We start from the raw sequence: 19,797 nt of genomic DNA, 5'->3' as shown, positions 1-19,797 counted from the left end.
GCAGTCCTGCCCAGAGCACCCCCTCCCCCAAACTCCTCCTCCTCAAAACATCCTTAGAAAGAGTCACCTGTGAGTACCCACAGTAAGAATTCATCTTGACAAGATGGTCAGTCCAGCTAAATTTGCTTTCAGTGGGTGTAAGGAGGGGAAGGAGGCAAGATTTCTCTGCAAACACATGGGGCTGGCGCTTATTTGCAAGCCTGATTTAATAGTCTCATCTGTCCCCCCAGCTACCCAAGGCCAGTCCTCTAACATCCACCTCCCAGGATGGCCATTCTTAGAAAACTTTGAGGTGGTCCCTCTGGCAGTGTCCTGACTTCCTCAGTCTCTGGCACTCTTTGTTGCAAGAGCCATGATCCCCAGTGGCCCTGGAAATTGCAGCCACTGCATTCCAGAAAGGCATCCCACTCCTTTTCTCCCCTGCTCACAGAGTTCCAAGCCAGGAGGACATAATGTAAGAATTGTTCCCATCCCCCGCCACCCCCTACCCCCTGGCTCTACCCTTCAGATTAACCCCAGCCTCCCTGCAGCCTCCCTCACCAGTCGCCAGGGGACAGGTGCATGAGAACCAACCCTTTCGACCACACGGACTTCTAGAACATCAGAGCAGCAATGGCCTGGAAATCTTATCAAGCTGGAAAACCAGAACCCAACGAGGGGCAAATGATGAATGCCAAGGATCTCAAACATCTTTTCTGATATCTACAATTTTGCAAGAGTTTTTGGGAACCCACATGTACCCTATGACCGGCATTATTGGTTCCAGAATTTCTAGGTGAGAGCGACTTAGAAGCAGCAATTTGATGTTGGGAGTGGGGGTGGACACAGAGGACACCTGTCCTGAAGTTTCATTTGCACAGAAAGCACAATGTTTTTTAGATTGTCAGCCTTTGTTTGGGGAGGTTATCACAGGATTAAAACTGGTTAAGATTACAGGAATTGTCTTGAAACTGTGTGCAGAGCACACCCACTCTGCTTTAAATGTATGACACAGATCAATAAAAACAGCAATTTTCTCTGTTCACTATTCTCTAAGGATGCTTTGTACACTGTACATTAGATTAAGAAACACCTCAGTTATTAGTATCCAAGTATATAGTAATATACTATGATACATATATGAATATTACATGGAGGAGGGGGCTTTGCGTGTGCTGATAGAGATTTGGAGGGAGGATAAGATGTCCCAAGAAGTCAGACCTGCCTCCTGGGAGGAGGCCCTGGTTTATCAGCCACTTTAAAAGACAGTGATATCTAGGGCCGCACCAAGAGTCCCCACCGGGGATCTGCAGGGAGACAGGGGAGGTTCTAATTCAATTACAATGAAAGAAAGAGTATAAAGTGCAGTGGTTAGAAGTACAGACACTGCCTTCTGGCTTTGTACAGGCTGTGTGACCTTGGGCAAGTCACCTAACCTTGATGAGCTTCCATTTCCTCACGTGTACCATAGGGATGCTAATAGCAGCTGCCTCCATTATTATGTGGACATTATATACGACAATGCCCGAGAAACTCTTAGCATGGCGCCTGGCCACGTAAGAAAAGTGAAGCACTCAATGAAACGCCTTGTTTATCAGGCTCACCACCATCGCAGGGGGTCAGGCATTCTCTGTTACCTGTGCACACTGGGGATCATGTGGAGGTGGATTCGCTGTGACGCTAATGAAGTTTAGACTTCAGAGCCACTCCCAAGCTCTGTACTGAATTTTGTATTTGTAAATTGGTATGCTTTTTCTTAAAGAGAGCCCCTCAGACAGTACATGCTTCAGGTCCCATAACGCTTGGACCTGCCCTGAGTTCACAAATCTTGCTAGAGCGGAGAGCAGCTTTCAGAAACCCCTGCTAAGGAGAGAGACCCTACATGTTTCATCACTTCTTCCCCAGAGCTCTGCCTGGGACCTCCCAGACCCATCCAGCTTTCCACCAGTGATGCTTCACAAAGCAAGGCAACTTCCTAGCTCAGCTCCTCACATCAAATCTCAGAAGCTACCATGGCGATTGCCCCATTTTATAGACAAGGAAATGGAGACCCAAAGAAGAAAGGAGACTGGTCCAAGGTCCTGAAGTCAGCAAGTGGCCTGGGGTGGGCTGGTTTTTGAATAAGCAACCTAATCCTTACACTTATTGTTTTTCTCTTGCATGTCAAGAAAGTCTAATTCCTTGGATAATTCCACACCAAAGAACTTGCCCTTGGTCTTCTGACACCATCTTCTTGGTATCACTTCCTCACTCCCCCGGGCCCAAGGAGGGCTCCTTCCTCCAGGCAGCCCTCTCTGAACACCTCTCCCACATCCCCTGGTCTCTGCTGGCGGTGCTGAGTAATCCACCACTAAATTACACATTCTCTTTACTTTCACTTTTATGAAAATTTAATATCTCATTGACGGATAGTGAAACAACTTCCTGCCAAGTGCCCTCCCATAATGCCGCAAATGGTTTGGGCACAGGTGAGGGACCCAATGGGGACCTGTGGTACCATCTCTTTGCAGTTCCCATTGGTGGTGACTTCTGTCATGACACTCTCGATCTCAATCTGCAGCCTTCGATCTTCTAGGCATTACTTTCTTTGAGAGCCTAGAAACAGGCCACGTTCTGGATTCTGTAAGCCAGGGACTGAATCGCAGTCAGCTGCCTGCTGTGTGACTGTGAGCAAGTCACTTCTCTCTGAGCCTCATTTTTCTCCTCTGGAAAGTGGGGTGAATAATCCTTCCCCCCGAGGGGCACTTTCAGCCTGGATTAAACAAGACGATGCACATAAGGCAAAGTCTAGCACTGCACCTTGCTCCCAGCAAGCATTTATTAAATCTTGGCCATCTCCATCATATAAGGCACCTGGAAATAAGACCAGCCTGTGCGTTCCTAGGCACTTACTGTGTACCGGGCTCAGTTCTAAGAGATTTATATACATTGCCTCATTTAATATTCACCATGAACCAGTGGATTGGCATTATCATTTCCCCCATGTTTCCAAATGAGTTCAGAGAGGTTAAGTGACTTGCCCCATGTTACACAGCTTGGCATTCATCACGTGTTCCTTGTGATTATCAAGTGAAATGTGCAACACGGCGCCAAGCGCATAGTTAGAGCTCAGCAAGGAGAAATCACTCCCGTAGACGTGAGAAAATCCAGAAGGCTAGGTGGGACCTGGGCTCCAAGGAGCGGCTGGGAAAGGGGAACTGCGGTAAGGGGCGTTCGCAGCAGTGCAAGGCAGGGTAAAGGGGGAACGGTCGAGGGGGGTCTGGTGGAATCTGTCTAGACTGGGACCTCAGCAGTGTCCCGCCTCAGACGCTCGGGAGGAGATCCTGCCCGTGGCGCGGAATGGGGGCCGCACAGGCAGAGGAGGCGTTACCTTGGGCGGGAGGGCGAAGACCACCGGTAGCAGCGCGAGCGGCGTGAACAGCAGCACCAGCAGCCGCCGCGCGCTCCACACCTTCTTGGCCACTGTCGCCAGCGCCGCCATCTGCGCGATCGCCCCGCGGAGCGGACCAGCCCGGGACTGCCCGCGCCTGGCCCCAGGCTCCGGCTTATAGCCTGCGGGAGGGTCTGGGGAGGGGACTGCGCTTGGCGACCCGCCCTCTCCCTACGCCTCCCAGAAGAAAAGGGTGGTGCCCGCTCCCTGGGACTTGGCGAAAGAGCCCCAGGAAAGTTAGGAAAAGTTCGACACAATAACTACGGAGCCGGACTTCAGCCCAGAAGGCAGAGTAGCCTGGAGTTTAAACCTCCTGACTTTCCAGCTATGTAGTCTGCGACAACTGGCCTAACCTTTCCTTACCTGTGAAAAGGGCCACGCTGACAACCTGAGCATTAAAACACTCAATGGTATTAACTGGGTTCAGATACTGGCTCTGCCACATACTAGCTGTGTGGCCTTGACAACTGCCTCTGGATCTCGGTTTTCTCATCCACAAAGTGGGGGTGATGATAATAATGGTCTCTACTAGACAAGAGGTCTGTTGGCAGTTATTGCTGTTGATATTGTTTTCCTTATTTTCTCCCATCGTGGGTCAGTCATCTGTAGGTCGGAGCCTGGAGGCATCTTTTTATTCCTCTTGGATAAATGCACAGGAGTACAATCCTGGGTTGTATGGTAGTTGCACCCTTAGTTTGTTAAGAAACTCCCCAAGTGATTTTCCAAAGTGTTAGCCCTATTTTACATATCTGTTAGCAGTGTATGAGGGAACCAGTTTCTCCACGTCCTCGCCAACATCTGCCAACATTTTATTACAGCCATTCTGATAGGGGTGTAGAGATCTCGTAATTTTAATTTGCATTTTCTTAATTGTTAATGATGTTTACCATCTTTTCACGTGCTTCTTTGCCATCTGTATATCCTCTTTGGGGGAAATTTTCTCTTCCTGTTGTTTGCCCATTTTCTCATTGGACTGTTTTTTCTGCTGTTGAGTTTTGAGAGTAGTTTATATAATCTAGATACCAGTCCTCTGACAGAACGTTGTTTGCAAAAATTTTCTCCCAGTTTATAGCTTGGCTTTTCATCCTCCTAACAGACCTTTCAAAGAGCAAACATTTGTAATTTTGGTGGAGTCAATTTTATCAAACTTTCCCTTTTTTGCATCATGCTTTTGGTGTCAAAGTCTTTGCACAGCCCTATATCCTGAAGATTTTCTCACATTTTTTTCTAGAAGTTTGACAGTTTATAGTTTTATGCTTTATATTTAAGTCCATGAGTTAATTTTTATATCAAGTACAAGGCTTAGATTGAGGTTCCTTTTTTTTTTTTTTTTTTTGGCCTATCATGGACCAATTGCTGTAGCATCATTTGTTTAAAAAGTTATCTTTATTCCATTGAATTGCTTTTGCACTTTTGTCAAAAGTCAATTGGGCATATTTGGTGGATCTGTCTCTGGGTTCTCTATTCTGTTCTGTTGATCTAATTGTCTCTCCCTCTACCAATACCACACAGTCTTGATGACTGTAACTGTATAATAAGTCTTGAAAATAGGGAGAGTGATTCCTCCCATTTTATTCTTTTTCAAAATTGTTTCAGCTATTCTAGTTTCGTTGCATTTCTATGTTAATTTTTAGAATAATCTTATCTATATCTACAAAAATTAAACCTGCATATCGAGTTGGAGATAATTGACATATTTACTTTGTTGGCTCTTCTAATCCGTGAACATGGTATGTCTCTCCATTTAGTTAGATCTTCTTTGATTTCTTTGATCAGCATTTTATAGTTTTCAGCCTAAAAGTCCTATACATGTTTTGTTAGATTTGTACATAAGTATTGCATTTTTGAGCAATGTAGGAGCTATTTTATTTTTTTCAGGATCCATATGTTCACTGCTAGTATACAGAAATAAAATTGAATTTTGTATGTTTATCTTTTATCCTAAAATCTTGCTCAATTCATTTATTAGTTCGAGTTTTGCTTTGTTTTGTTTTGTTTTGTCAAATCCTGAGACTTTCTATATAGACAATCATGTCATCTACAAATAAGAACTGGTCTATTTCTTCCTTTCAGATCTGTATGTCTTTTATACTCTTTTTGCCTTATTGCACTGGCTGGAACTTTGAGCACTATGGCTGAATAAGAGTTTGAGAATGGACATTCCTGCATGACTCACAATCTCAGGGAGAAAGCATTCAGTCTTTCACTATTAACTATAATGTTAGCTGTAGGTGTTTTGTAAATGCGCCTTATCAAATTGAGAAATTTTCCATCTATTTTTATTTTTCTGAGAGTTTTTATCATGGATGAGTGTTGAATTTTATCAAATGCTTTTGGGGGGGCATTGATTAATATGATCAAGTGATTTTTCTTCTTTAGCCTGTTAATATGATGGATTACAGTGACTGGTATGCAAGTAATGAACCAGCTTTGTATCCCTGGGGAATATGCCACTTCATCATGATGTATAATTATTTTTATATTTTGTTAAATTCTATTTGCTAGTATTTTATTCAAGATTTTTACATCTATAATCACGAGGGATATTGTCTGTAGTTTTTCTTTTTTTATTGCCTTTGTCTGGTTTTGGTGTCTGGATGATACTAGCCTCATAAATGAATTGGCAATTGTTCCCTTCTATTTTCTAGAAGAGATTGTATGGAATTGGTGTCAATTCTTGTTTAAGCGTTTGGTATTTTTTCCCAGTAAAACTATCGAGGCCTAGAGATTTTTTTTTGAAGATTTTATATTCAATTTTCTTAACAGTTACAGGGCTATTTGAATTATCTACTTTATATTGAGTGCATTGTGATAGTTTATATTTTCTGAAGAGTTAGTCTATTTCATCTAAATTGTTAAAAGTTTGCATGTAGAGTTTCTAGTACTCCCTTTTGATGTCTGCAGGTTCTATGGTGAAATCCTTGATTCAGTCATCTATTACTGATTCATTCATTTGGCAACTTGTGTCTTTTCTCTCTCTTTTTGTCAGTCTTACTAGAGATATTTAAATTTAGTCCTCTTTTCAAAGAACCAATTTTTGGAGGTTGTTTTTCTGTTTTCAGTTTCATTAATTTCTAGTCTTATCTTTCTTTTTTCCATCCTTCGGCTCACTCTTCTTTTTCTAGGACACTGAAGTGGGAGCTGAGATTATTAATTTGAGATTTTTTCATCTTTTCAAATATATACATTTAATGATAAAAATTCTCCCTCTCTGCACTGGTTTAGCTGTGCCCCACAAATTTTATGTGGTGAATTTTCATTATCATTCAGTTCAATGTATTTTTTATTTTCCCTTGAGATGTCTTCTTTGACCCATGGATTATTTAGAAGTGAGGTGTTTAGTTTCTAAGTGTTTGGAGATTTTCCTATGATCTTTCTGTTATTGATTTCTTATTTGATTCCACTATAGTCAAAGAACCATAACTCTGTATGATTTCAATTCTCTTAACTTTGTTGAGGCCTGCATTATGGTCCAGCATAACTATCTTTCTATGTGTTCCACGGTTACTTGGAAGAATGTGTATTTTACTGTTGCTGGGTAGACTGTTCTACGTCAACTAGATTCTGTTGTTTGATGGTATTGTCATGTTCTTCTATAGCCTTGCTGATTCTCTGTTTAGTTGTTCTATCAATTATTGAGACAAGAGCGTTGAAGTAAACTAAAAATGTAGGTTTGTCTATTTCTCTTTTCAGTTCTGTCAGTTTTTGCTTTATATATTTTGTAGCTCTGTTGTTTGGCATATACACATTTAAGATTGCTAAACCTTTTCGTGTATTGACTCCTTCATTATTATATTATGTTCCTCCATGTCTCTCGTAACTTTCTTTGTTCTGAAGTCTACCTTATTTGATATCAATATAGACACTTAAGATTTCTTTTGACTAACATTTGCCATATAGATTTTTTCTATTCTTTTACTTTAAATATGCATATATGATTATATTTGAAGAATTTCTTATAGATAGCATACAGTTGGGTCATGCTTTTAAAAAACTCTGCTCTGCTAGGCTCTGTCTTTTAATTAGTGTTTTTAGACCATTTACATAATTGTTGATATATTAGGGCTTAAACCTGCCGTTCTGTTTTCTACATGTTCTTTATCCATTTCTCTATCCCTACTTCTATCTCTCTTATTTCTCTGTTTTCTTTTTCCTGTCTTTCTCTGGATTATTTGAACATTTTTTAGAATTCCATTTTGATTTTCATACAGTGATTTTGAGTGCATTTATTAGTATGGATTTTTTAGTGCTTATTCTAGGTATTACATTGTATGTACATAACAGCACAGTCTACTGGTACCAATTTCAGTAAAGTATAGAAACCTTATCTCCTTTTATGTTCCTTTATTTTACCCTCTTATAATATTATTGTCTTGTATTTCCTCCTCATACATTTAGAACCACATCAGACAATGTCATAAGTTTGGCCTCAACCATTAAACATAATTTAGAAAACCCAAGAGGAAAAAGAGTTTATTGCAGTTACCTATATTTTTGCTTGCTGTGTTCTTTCTTCCTTCCTGATATTCAAATATTCCTTTGTTTATCATCTCCTTTCAGTTTAGAGAACTTTCTTTAGTCATCCCTTTAGAGTAGGTCCAATAGCAACGAACTGCCTTAGTTTTTCTTCATCTGAGAAGGTCTTGACTTGCCCTTCATTCCTAAAGGATATTTTCACTGGATATAGGATTCTGAGCTGACAGTTCTTTTCTTTCAGCACTTGAAAAATGTTATGCCACTTTTTTCTGGACTTCATGAATTTTGGTGAGGAATTCACTATCATCTGAATTGTTTTTCCTCTAGAGGTAAGATGTCATTTCTCTCTCACTGCTTTCGTTGTCTTTAGTTTCCAGAAGATTGACAGTATGCCTTGGTCTTTTAGTTATCTTGTTTGGAATTAACTCAGCCTCTTGAGCCTGTAGGTTTATTCTTTTGCCAAATTTGAGAAAGTTTTCAGCCGTTGTTTCTTTGAATACTTTTTATGTTCCTTCTTTTTCCTCTCTTCTCAGAACTCCAATGACACAAGTGTTAGACCATTTGTTATAATCCCACAGATTCTGTTCATTTTTTCAGTCCATTTTCTCTCTGGTGTTCAGATTATGTAATTTCTATAGTTCTATCTATGAATTTTTAAAAACTGTGACTTTCTAAAAATATGAATTAGAAATAAAGTAAATTCCATGGGGTCAGCACATGTGTAAACTATCTTGGTATAAGAGTATTCATTAGTTTCATCCACAATGAATTTGTATATACTCGGTCTACTGTTTAATACACTTGAACCATTCAAAAGAATCAGATTTACTAAAATTTATAATTGCAGTTTATATGGTTCAAGAGAATTAAATCAAATTCTCAAAGGAATGTTGGCTTCCTATCTTATTTATTAATGAATAATAACAGCCAACATTCATTGCGTACTTAATATGTGCCATGCCTTGTTCTAAAAACGTTATATGATTTAACTCATTGAACATACAAATGACCTTATGAGGTAGATCCTAATATATTCCCATTTTTCAGAGGAGGAAACTGAGGTACAGAGAGCTTGAACAACTTATCCAAGGACATGTGGCTATTAAGGAGGATTCAAATCCCAGCAGTCTAGCTCCAGAGTCTCCATGCCTAACCATGACATAGTAATGTCTCAGAGTATACATTTTATTAGATATGTTTTGCTACCTGTGTTTATTAGATATGAGAAATATGACTTTTACAGTGAACACTAAAGTAAAATAGCACCTAATCTCTTCAAATATTATGACTTGTCAACAATTTGAGTGTATTCCCTCAAGAAGCTGTTTCCTAATACTCAGTACCATCAGATAACAAGGGCCATCAACACTCCTCTAACCATCTAACACAGTGGTTCTCAACCTTGGCTGCACTTGGAATCACCTGGGAAGCTTTAAAAATGCTGATGTCCAGGCACTGCCCTTAGAGAGTCTGATTTAAGTGTCTGGGATATAGCCTGAACATCAGGATTTTTAAGAGCTCTCAGCAGCTGGGGCTGAGAGTCACTTTTGGAACAACTCCACTGCTTTCCAACTCCCCACATCCCTAAAAGCTAATCCATCTTTTCTCAGATTCTAGTGGAATCATTTCCCTTATGCAAAATCTGAGTTGGCTTCTATCACTTCACATCTAGAGACTTCAATCCGTTTCTCATGGCCCTCCTGAGTTCTACCAAATTTTGCCACTTAATATCTCCAGGTCCCAGACATGGTCTGTGGTAGGTGCTCTGTCAGTGTTTACTAAATTAATATTTGAATACCAGACCTGGTTTTCCTCACCAGTAAACTTGAGGCTAATCATACATACCTTTCATTATTCCTTTTATTTGATGAATATTGACTGCATGGCAACTACATACCAGGCTATGCACACAATCACGAATAAGACCAAAAATTTAAAACCTCTGCCTACATGGTCAGGGTGGGGGTGGAGCTGGAGGAGACAAGTGATAAACAAATGAGTAAAATGTATTACAGCATAAAGATGAGACGATGACAAGTGCTATGGAGGAAAATGAAGCAGGAGAGGGCGCTGCACTGTGATTGGGGCGGGGGGTACCATGTCAGATAAGGTGGTCAGAGAAGCCCTGGATGGCCAGGTGACCAAATGCCTTAAGTAAAGCAGAGACCCAAGGCAAGTGAGCAAGTGGACCCTCTGGGTATGTGAAGGAAGCATTCCAAGAGGAAGGAAAAGCCAAGTGCAATGGCTCCGAGGCAAGGGCAAGCAAGACCTGGCTTAGAGTCATCAAGGAGCTGGGTGCAGAGGTGCAATCAGGAGGGCAGCCAGCAACTAGAAGACACAGGATCTTGAAAGGCTGAGCAAGGACGTTGCATTCTACACTGAATGACAAGGGCAGCCATTGCAGGGATTTAAGCAGAGTGACAGTCTGCTTTCATTATGTTAATAACAGATTTACTTAGATATAACTGACACATAGCACACAATTCATCCATTTAAAGCCAGCAGGTCAATAGTTTTTACTATACTCACAAAGTTGTGCAATCATTACTATAATCGATTACAGAAATTTTTCATCATCCTGAAAAGAAACCCCACACCCATTAACAGCCTCAATCAACACCCAATCTCCCCCCGACCTCCAAAGCCCTAGATAACCACTGATCTAATTTCTGTCTCTCTAGATTTGCCTATTCTGGACATTTTGTATAAATGGAATCATACAATATGTGGTCCCTTGTGTCTGGTTTCTTTCACTTAGATGATTTTGTTCAAAGTTCACCCACATTGTAGCATGCATCAGTACTTCTCTCCTTTTTATGGGCAAATAATGTTCCATTGTGTGAATATACCACATTGTATTTATCCATGCATCACTTGCTGGATATGTGAGTTGCTTCCACTTTGGGGCTATTATGAATAACACTGCTATGAACATTTGTGTGCAGGTTTTTGTGTGGACGTGTCTTCAGATCTCTGAGGGAGGGACAGAAAGGAGCTGTTGAGACCGAATGAGATGGTGGAATATTTCTCAACACGTGAGAGGCAGACCCATGAGGAAACACAGATCGATTGTTTTATGTTGTACTAGACAGTATTTAAATAACACTTAATCCCACAGAGTGAAAGTTATTCCCTGTGTCAGTCTTCTTTAACTCTTCATTATACCATGGAGAGGGTCTCAGCTAGGTGTCAGTGTCCCTTTATCACCTCATCACTTGGTAATTCCCTTTGTAACTGCCAGAGAAGACTTCAGGGCCAGAGACTTCGACATCTTGCTGAGATTTAACAGCGTTGGTTTCTTTTTATTTTATTTATTCTTCTAATTACTTTTGACTCGGGGCAAGTGATTTCTTTTTTTTTTTTTTTTTTAACTAAAGCCCATGATTTTACAACAGGCCTCCGTTTAAGCTAAATCTATTGAAGTTTACAATGTGAAGCAACTCAAAGGAAAATACTAAGTAACCTTAGTAAAGAGAGTGCACGGTTATGGCAAAATTCCAAAAATTGGATGCAAAGATCTGAAATTTGGGAAGCCAAGAGATGGCAAGAGAAAGGCCCAGGAAAAGATGCAGTGCTCACTTCTCATCCAGGTCATGCTGCCATGATTCCCATAAACCCCTAGGGCAAGTTATTTCCCAACGGACCCTTTGCAGGCTGTGATGAAACTTTCTCCCATGTCCTTTCAGGTTGGAGACCTGACCTTCAGCCAGCCCAATAGTCGGCTTCATCAAAGGTTATAGCCAGGCTAGTGTCAGACAGCCTTGGATGGACGGTGAGGCCCTGCAGGGAGCACTTTTGACATTTGAGGCCTGGGTGTGGGAGGATGGGGTGCTCTAAACTGGAAAAACTAGTCCTGGGGATTTGGACCAGCCGACATCATAGAAACTCAAGTCCATTCCTCAAAGCCTGAATGGAGGCAGCTGGGACCAAGGTATATTGCACCCAGCACCCCTGGACTGGCCCCTTGTTTCTGGAACCAGATGAGAGATTAAAAGTACAAATATTTTCTATTAGAGCAGAGGTTTCAATCTGGTAATTCAAATGTAGTAATAATAACAGCATTAATATCAGCAAGCACATATACTGTATTTACTATGTGCAAGGCACTGTTTGCAGTGCTTTATATGTATTAATTTATTTAATCCTAACAATAATCCGTTTTCATTACCTTATTGAGTCTGTCACCCTGCTTTAAACAAAGCTATATTCAAATTCTGGCTGTACCACTTGCATGTTGTGCAACCCTGGGCAAGACGTTTAATTCCACTGGGCCTCAGTTTCCTTATCTGAAATGAGGACAAAAATTGTATATAACTCACAGGCATGTTGGGAGAATTAATAGGCAAGGCTATAGCACAGTGCTTGCACACAGTAAGTGTTCAACAATTGGCCATTAGTATTCTGCTTGTGGCAGATTTTCCAAGGACAGCACCAATATATATCTTCCATCCTATGTGTGCATCCCATATGCTCCTCTTACAATGTGATTAACACATCCCACTGAGAGTTGGGGTCTATGTCCCCACCTCTGGAAAGTGGGTGGGGGCTTGTAATACACCAACCAATAAAACATGGCAGAATGGATGTGATGTGATTTCCAAGGTTAAGCCATAAAGTGGGTACAGCTTCTGCCTGGTTCCCTCGCTCTTTGGGACTCTCACCCTTGAAACCCAGCTGCCATATGTGAGTTCAAACTAAACCAGACAGAAAAACCACATGGAGAGAAACCAAGGTTTCCAAGAAGCCGCCAGCAATAACTAGCATATAAGTGAAGGAGCCTTCAGATAATAACAGCCCCTCGCCCTTCAGCTGAGGCTCCAGACGTGGTAGATCAAAAACATCCCTGGGTTGCCCTGTCCAAAGTTCTGACCCACATAATCTGCAAACATAATAAATGTTTGTTTTATGCCATTACGTTTTGGAGCAGTTTGTCACACAGCAATAGGTAACTGTTACCACCACTATTACTTTTCTCACCTGGAGAAGAGCTTCTTATAGGAAGGAGAGTCTGCAGACATGAGGCCTCTAGCCAGACAACTTAGAACTCTACAGGGGGCAAGGGGGCTCCAAGGCTGGACCCAATAATAGCTTCCTGCCTTTGTTTCTTCCCCCTTTCACACTGAAAAGAAAGTAGAGTATGGGAGGGAATTCTCTTTTTCTTTTTTCTCTTGTGTGTTTTATCTTTTGTGTGTGTGTGTGTGTGTGTGTGTGTGCGGGAGGGAATTCTTAAGGAACTTCCACAGTCAGAGGATGGTTTGACTACCATTTATTTTCATTCCCGTTGGTATGCCCATTGGACAGATGAGAAAACTAAGGCTCAGCAAAAGTAAGACATTTGTCCAAGGTCCCAGAGCCAGTGCACAACAGAGCTGAAATTCTAATGATACACATCATTACACTCCTTTTTAATAGGCAAATAACAACCTCTGTAAAGTGTGTGTGTGTGTGTACATACTGATTATAGCCATCAGCTAAGTTCCTAAGGGGCTTGTTATGTGTCACGCACTAAGCTGGGCACTTACATGAATGGTTGAGTCCTGCCTGGTACTTCAACTCCACGTCCTACCCGCCTTCCCCTAAACCACTGGGTGCCACCCTCTCTGTGACCTTCTTCCTGCTTCTTGAACATGCCAAATTCTTGCACTGACTGCTCCCTCTGCCTGGATCTCTCCTCCCCCTCCTTCCCTGCCATCCCTTCATAGTGGTCAGTTCCTTCTCCTCACTCAGGTCTCAATTCCGACGTCACCTCCTCAGAGGGGCCTCTGTGACTACCTAATCCAAGGAAAGGTAGGCTTCCTCAACTCGACAACACTCCCTTTGTATAAAATCCCGAGTTGTTTCCTTCACAGCATGATTCACCATTTGAAATCATGCCCTCCTCGATGAAGCCCCATGAGAACAAGGATTCCAGATTGTATCCTGCCACAGTCCCAGTGCCTGGGACATAGCAGGGGTTCAATCAACTACTGAACAGTTGAACATGCTTTAAATCATTGTATTTTATTACTATGAACATTGACCAAAATCATGCATATCATTTATTCAATGAATATGAATTGAGTGTATATCACGTACCAGGCAACTTTCTGGGTGCTGGGGCTACAGTGGTGATCATATGAAACAAAAGTCTCTGTTCTCATAGAGCTTTTATTTTGGCAGCTCTATAACAAGATGCATGAGTGAAACATATAGCATGTCACATGGAGTTTAGCACTATGGAGAAACATAAAGCAGGGAGGGGGAGAGAGTCTGAGGGGAGTATGGGCACCAGTTTTCCACTTCGCCTGCACAGAAGGGACTCTCAGTGCCTCCCCCACTCTCCTCACTGAGCCCTGTACCACGGTCAGCATCTTTCAGTGTGACATCTTGGTCGAGGCCTCTGCAGTTCCAAGAGCAATATTGGCTTTGGAGCAAGTCCCAGCAGGTGGGGCTGAGGCTGGGGTTGGGATAAGTCACCCCTTGAGATACCCTGGAAGGAGGGGGTCAAGCAACTTGACCTCTCAGGGCCTTTCCTCACTACAGGGAAAGGGGCAGGCCCTGGACTCCCCTGGCCTGGAGCTACAACTCACTCTGGATTCTGGGCCATCCCCTAACCCCCTCTATCTCGGGCAGAAAGCAAAGGTTTACGAACATCAGGAGGCCTTTGATCAGCACCAAACCCCCAGGGTTCTGACTGTTTTTCGTTCCAAGTTGCCGGCCAGGACCCTACTCTGCTTTGCCTCCAGCAGGGAAGACTGTGGGTAGGTGGCGCGCGCGTGTGTGTGTGTGTGTGTGTGTGTTTGTGTGTGTGTGTGTGTGTGCGCGCGCGCACACGCATGTGCTTGGCATAGTGGGAGGAAAGCTCACGTGGCTCCTTGATTTTTTTCTTTTCCCAACAAGCAGGCTGGGCTTGTATGAGGGAATTCAATTCAATTCAGTAAATGTTTACTGAGCACCCACTACCTTCCAAGCACCATACAGAAATGAGGGCTGAGGCAGCAGAGCAAACAAGACCCTCTGCCCCCAGAGCAGACAAGAGGCAAATGAGCAAGTGCACATAAGTGGTAGCAGGTGCTCATGAATGGGATGGAGACAAAGCTGGCGAGGCGATGGGGAGGGCTGGGCTGGGAGTGTTAGCTTCTACACAGGGTCCTCATGGAAGACAAAGTGGTGTTTGGCAGAGGCTTGAAGGAAGTAAAAGCGGTAGCCACGTGAGGATGTGTGAGGAACAGTGACAGACAAAGGGAAGAGCAAGTACAATGGCCCTGAGATGGGAGCATGACTGCCTATTGGAAGAACCATGTAGCTGACCCAAAGTCAGAAAAGGGGGTCAGGTGGTACCAGTGTTAGGGTGGGGGCAGGTGGGGAGTTGGCCCTGCGGGAGGTGGCAACGCTGGAGTGTTCTGGACAGAGGAATGAGTGATATGATCTGAACTGATCTCAAACAGGATTCCCCAGGCGGCTGTGTGGAAAACAGACCAACAGACCAACAGACCACGGGGGATGAGGCAGGAGCAGGGAGTCTGGTGAGGAGACAGCTGGAATGGTTCAAGCCAGAGATCACATGGCCTAAGCCAGAGGGCTGGCTGTGAGGGGTACCTAACGGTAGGTTCTAATCCTGTATCATAAGCTCTTTATTACATGTAACAGACATACAGAAAGATTCATTTATCACAAGTGTGCATGCAGTTGGATGAAGTTTTACAACAAATCCACCCAAGTAACCAGTGCCAAGCTCGAGAAATGGAACTTAGCCCTCCTCCCAGAAGCCCGTTCCAAGTCTCTATTCCTCCCCCAAGGGAGGCCACTCTCCCAGCTTCCTGACTATATTTTGGAAGTAACGCTAACAGGATTTGCCACTGGGTTTGGGGGGTTGGGGTGGGGGTGAGAGGAGTCAAAGGGAGTCATTTCCTATGATGGGGAAGCTGGGTGGGAAGAGAGGGTTGGAACCAGAAGTTTGGTTTTGGACAGGCTGCATTTTGAGATGTTTGTGCAACCCTGGAAAAGATACCAACCATCTTCTCTGGGGCTTGCAAATTAAATGTCTATAGGGATGAGTAGCATGAGGGTGAGAAGGTCTGAGAGTAAGAAATATTTCACTCTCCTCTTAACTGTAACATGAGAAGAGGAGCAGGATGATAAATGGTGACCAGAGGCCGGCCTCTTCCAAGGGGCAATAGGGCAGGGTGGGGACTGGGGTGAATTGGCGAGTACAAGCACCCCCGCCCCCAAAAGGGAAAGTGTTGGAAGTCAGATATCTGGATGTTTGTATGAAACCATTCCAACTGTTTAATACTGCCAACCAAAAAACAAACACCACATGGAACCAACAAACACGTCTACAGGTACAGCAATCAGTCCGATCCAGATCAGATCCTTCCTTTTACAGATGGGGAAACTGAGGACCAGAGATGTCTGGGATTTTTCCCAAATTCAAAGAGGAAGTTGCTGGTAGTGACTGGGCAGGCCTTGAGTAGACTGAATCTCAGTCTAGGGGTCTTACCCGTGGTTCCTGGAGAGAAGGGGCTGGAGTCCGTCTGTCATTACTCCCTCCCTTTGATCTAAATAGAGAGGCCTGTGCTGCCCCCTATGCCCCAACCTGACCCAGAAAGGCACAAGATGCCATGAAACACGTAGGGCTTTGAGGGACTGGGATCTGCATCTTTTGGTTAGGAATGTTTTTGGCTTCAAATGATAGAAAACCTGATTAACTGCAGCTTCAGCTTTAAAGATGTTTATTTATGCATGTATAAGTCAAGAAAAAGAGGTTTGAGGTCTGATGTCACCAAAGATGGACTCACACTCTGCCCTTCTCTCTACTCCATTGTCTCCCTTTTATTGACTCTTTGCCTCAAGGGTGGCCTCATGGTCTCAAGATGGCTGCTGAACCTCCAGTTATCACCACTGCATTTAAAAGCAGGCATTGTTGATGGGGGTGTGTTGGAGTCAGAGCTTAGAGAGAATTCTCATACCGCTCTCACCTTCCACAAGAAGCAATATCTTCTCCAAAATCAAACTTTCCAGATTTTTTTCTTGTCTTATTGGCCAGAGAAATGTCACATGCCCACCCTATATCAGGGACCAACCTGAGCTTCCCTGAGATGAAGCCATCTGCACTTAATAAATACCTGGACAAACTGAGGCTCTGTCCAAAAGGAAGCGGGGTGGGGGTGGCTTTTAGTAGGCAACAGACAATGTCTGGCACAGTCCCTACCACACAGGCTGATGACTCTGGGCAGGTGCTTAGCATCTATGAGCCTCGGCTTCCTCATCTGTAAAAGGGGTAGAGCAAATAACTATTGAGTCTGCCCTCCCAGCATCCATTTCCTGATCTTCCCATGAAACACCTTGATTTCCCTTAGGGCAGTGGTCTCAGTACAGCAGGCTCAGCATCACCTGGGAACTTGTTAGAAATGAAAATTCTCAGCCTGGCCCCAAACATTCTGATTCAGATAGATTAGGGTTGAGGCCAGACAATCTGTACCTGTGTACCCTCACCTTATAAACTGGAACAAATGATGCTATATTACAATCGCCTGTTTGTTGATCTCTAAAAATAGTAGCAATATAAATTGTATAACAACAACACAGCTAATTGTTATGATGTGCCAAGCACTGTGGTAGCACTCTATGTGCATTATTTCATTAATGCTTATGGGAGTGTTGATGTGCGACCCAGTTTCCCTTCAAGGAGCGACTGCTTAGACCAGGTGTGGTCAGCAGGCAGCCTCCATCTGTCTCCCCTTCAGGGACTGAGTTATGAGCAGAGAGGCCTCATTCAAGCCCAAACCCTTTCAGGTGTAGCCTGCTCATATCTGGGTGATGTGGGATTATGAAGGCCTGGCCATCTAGGCCCACCTTGGGACATCTCTGTGGAGCCACTGTAGCTGCAGACACATACGCCACACCCCGCAACCTGGCGGGGCCAGCTGAGGCTGTTGTCTGGTCTGCCTCTCAGCCCCACTTCTGCCTCTGCTCTCCCTCACTTCCTTCCCTTCCCTTCTGTGGAGGCTGACACCTTAGGAATTACCGTACAGGCTAAACTGCATCACTGAGTGTGCTTCCTGGGGATTCTGACCCAGGCGAGTGCTCTCAGCAGCTCCATGAGGTAGGCACTATTGTTAGCCCATATTACAGATGAGGACACTGAGGCTCAGAGGTGCAGTAAGGGGGTCCCAAGCCATACAGCTGGTGAGCAAGGAGACACGGGATGGAAGCCATCACACTTCTCAAGAGGGAAGTCGCATCCTCTGGCTTTACAAGGGTGTCTCTGGCTGCTGAGTGAGGAAGAATGCTGGGGGCCAGGGCAGAAAAGGGGGAGCAATGGGGAAACCACTGATGAGCGGTACTGGGAGAGGTGAGGGGGGCTCCAGGGTGGTACAGGGACTTCCTTGTCACTGTAGCTTCTTCAGGATCCGGCACAGAGCCAGACACAGCCTACGTGCTTGGTAAATGCCTAGTGAATGAGTGAGGGAACAGATGACAAAATCAAGGCCTGAGGGAACCAGACGTCCCCACATCTGGTGTGTCTTGCTCACTAGGATCCTGAGTGATAGGTATGGTGCCCACCACACATGAACACTCAGCTAAGGTGTTGAGTGAATAAATGAACAAGTTCAAGGGAGTAGGGAAGGAGGGAGACAGAAAGAAAAGAGGGAAGGAGAGGAAGGAGAACAAGGAAGGGGGAGGAGAGGAGGACAGAGGAGGGGAAGGGGAGGAGGGAAGTGGAGGAGAGGATGGAAGAAGAGGGAACTTTTTTGACTTCCTTGCACTGAGATTGATGGTAACTTACGACCTCTGGTGGCGAAGTAGAGCCACTCCACTGGGTTCAGGGAAAGGGGAATTCAGTCCTGGGGAGTTGCAGGGCCCTGAATTCAGGACAGGAGAGGAGATACCCAGGTCCCAAAAAGAGGGTGGGGTAAGGCCCTAGTAAGGATGAGGGTGCTCACAGTCAGGGGCTCTGTCAGTCAGTGATGGCAAGGTTAGGCGAAGCAAGAGAAGCACTTGCCTAGGGCACAAACTCCAGGGGGCCCCTGAAACTCAGTAACTAACACAAATATTTTAATGTAATATTACAAAAAAAATCAAACTGGCAAACCGTGGCCCACAAACCAGCTGCCTGTTTTTGTAAAGGAAATTGTACTGGAACCAGGATCAGGATTCAGCCTGACGTCCTCAGTTACAGCAGAGATTACAGCCTCACTAGAGCCGGTGCTCCCACCTCCCCTCGGCCAGCTCAGCTCATTTAACAAGAGCACGCCTGTACAGGGCACTCACTAGGCCAGGCTCAGGTCACTCCATTCTGTGGCCCGTGGACTGGTCACAGCTTTCCAGGAGATGTGGGCCTGTGTCCTTTTCAGTGTTGGACACATCTGTGTCACATCACATTTTCCTGGCTCGGCCATTCATTAGCTGTGTGACCTTGAGCGAGACTGAATTTCTCTGTGCCTCAGCTGCCTCCTCTGTAGGATGGGATAATGCACGCAAAGAACTTAGTAACTGCTCAATGAAGTTAACTGTTACTAAATATGTGCGTTTGAATCCCACCACTGTCACTTACTGTGACCGTAGCACACCATACTTTGAATTGCTAAGAGTGTTTCCTCATCTGTACAATGCGAGTTATAACCCTTGTTATAACCGGTGGGAATTCACACATTGCTGCTGGTGCCACTGGCTCAATGATGCAAAGCACAGGCTGTCCCCTGTGGACTTTGAGGGCTCTGGGGTCGCAGGGCGCTCCTTAGCCCTTTGTGAGACACTGAACTAGGAGAGGAATCCATGGCTTCCCTAGGAAGGCTTGTTAATCCTCATTTCTGTGCCCCGGCCACAGGCTGAGTATGAAGACAGGAAACACTCCTACTGGGAACACGTATGAAGTTTCCCCAGTCTCCGGTACCTCCCTCTCCCTCTCCATGCCAGCAGAGGCCATT

General features: G+C 44.1%; 1 protein-coding gene across 3 annotated transcripts in view; it reads right to left on the bottom strand.

The window, feature by feature from the left end:
• The window catches only part of SLC13A3 (solute carrier family 13 member 3), a 75,641-nt gene extending 72,262 nt beyond the window's left edge, over positions 1-3,379 (bottom strand). For 2 of the 3 annotated variants that reach the window (XM_057701595.1, XM_057701597.1), the window contains exon 1: positions 3,350-3,379. The gene's annotated coding sequence lies outside the window, so the exon portion shown is untranslated. The remainder of the gene's footprint in view (positions 1-3,349) is intronic. The other variant, XM_057701598.1, reaches the window with a different exon arrangement.
• Positions 3,380-19,797: the final 16,418 nt, after the last annotated feature.

This window comes from Hippopotamus amphibius, chromosome 12 (genome assembly GCF_030028045.1).
Source record: "Hippopotamus amphibius kiboko isolate mHipAmp2 chromosome 12, mHipAmp2.hap2, whole genome shotgun sequence".
In the NCBI taxonomy this organism is placed as follows: domain Eukaryota; kingdom Metazoa; phylum Chordata; class Mammalia; order Artiodactyla; family Hippopotamidae; genus Hippopotamus; species Hippopotamus amphibius.
This window is presented reverse-complemented; position numbering and strand designations above follow the sequence as displayed.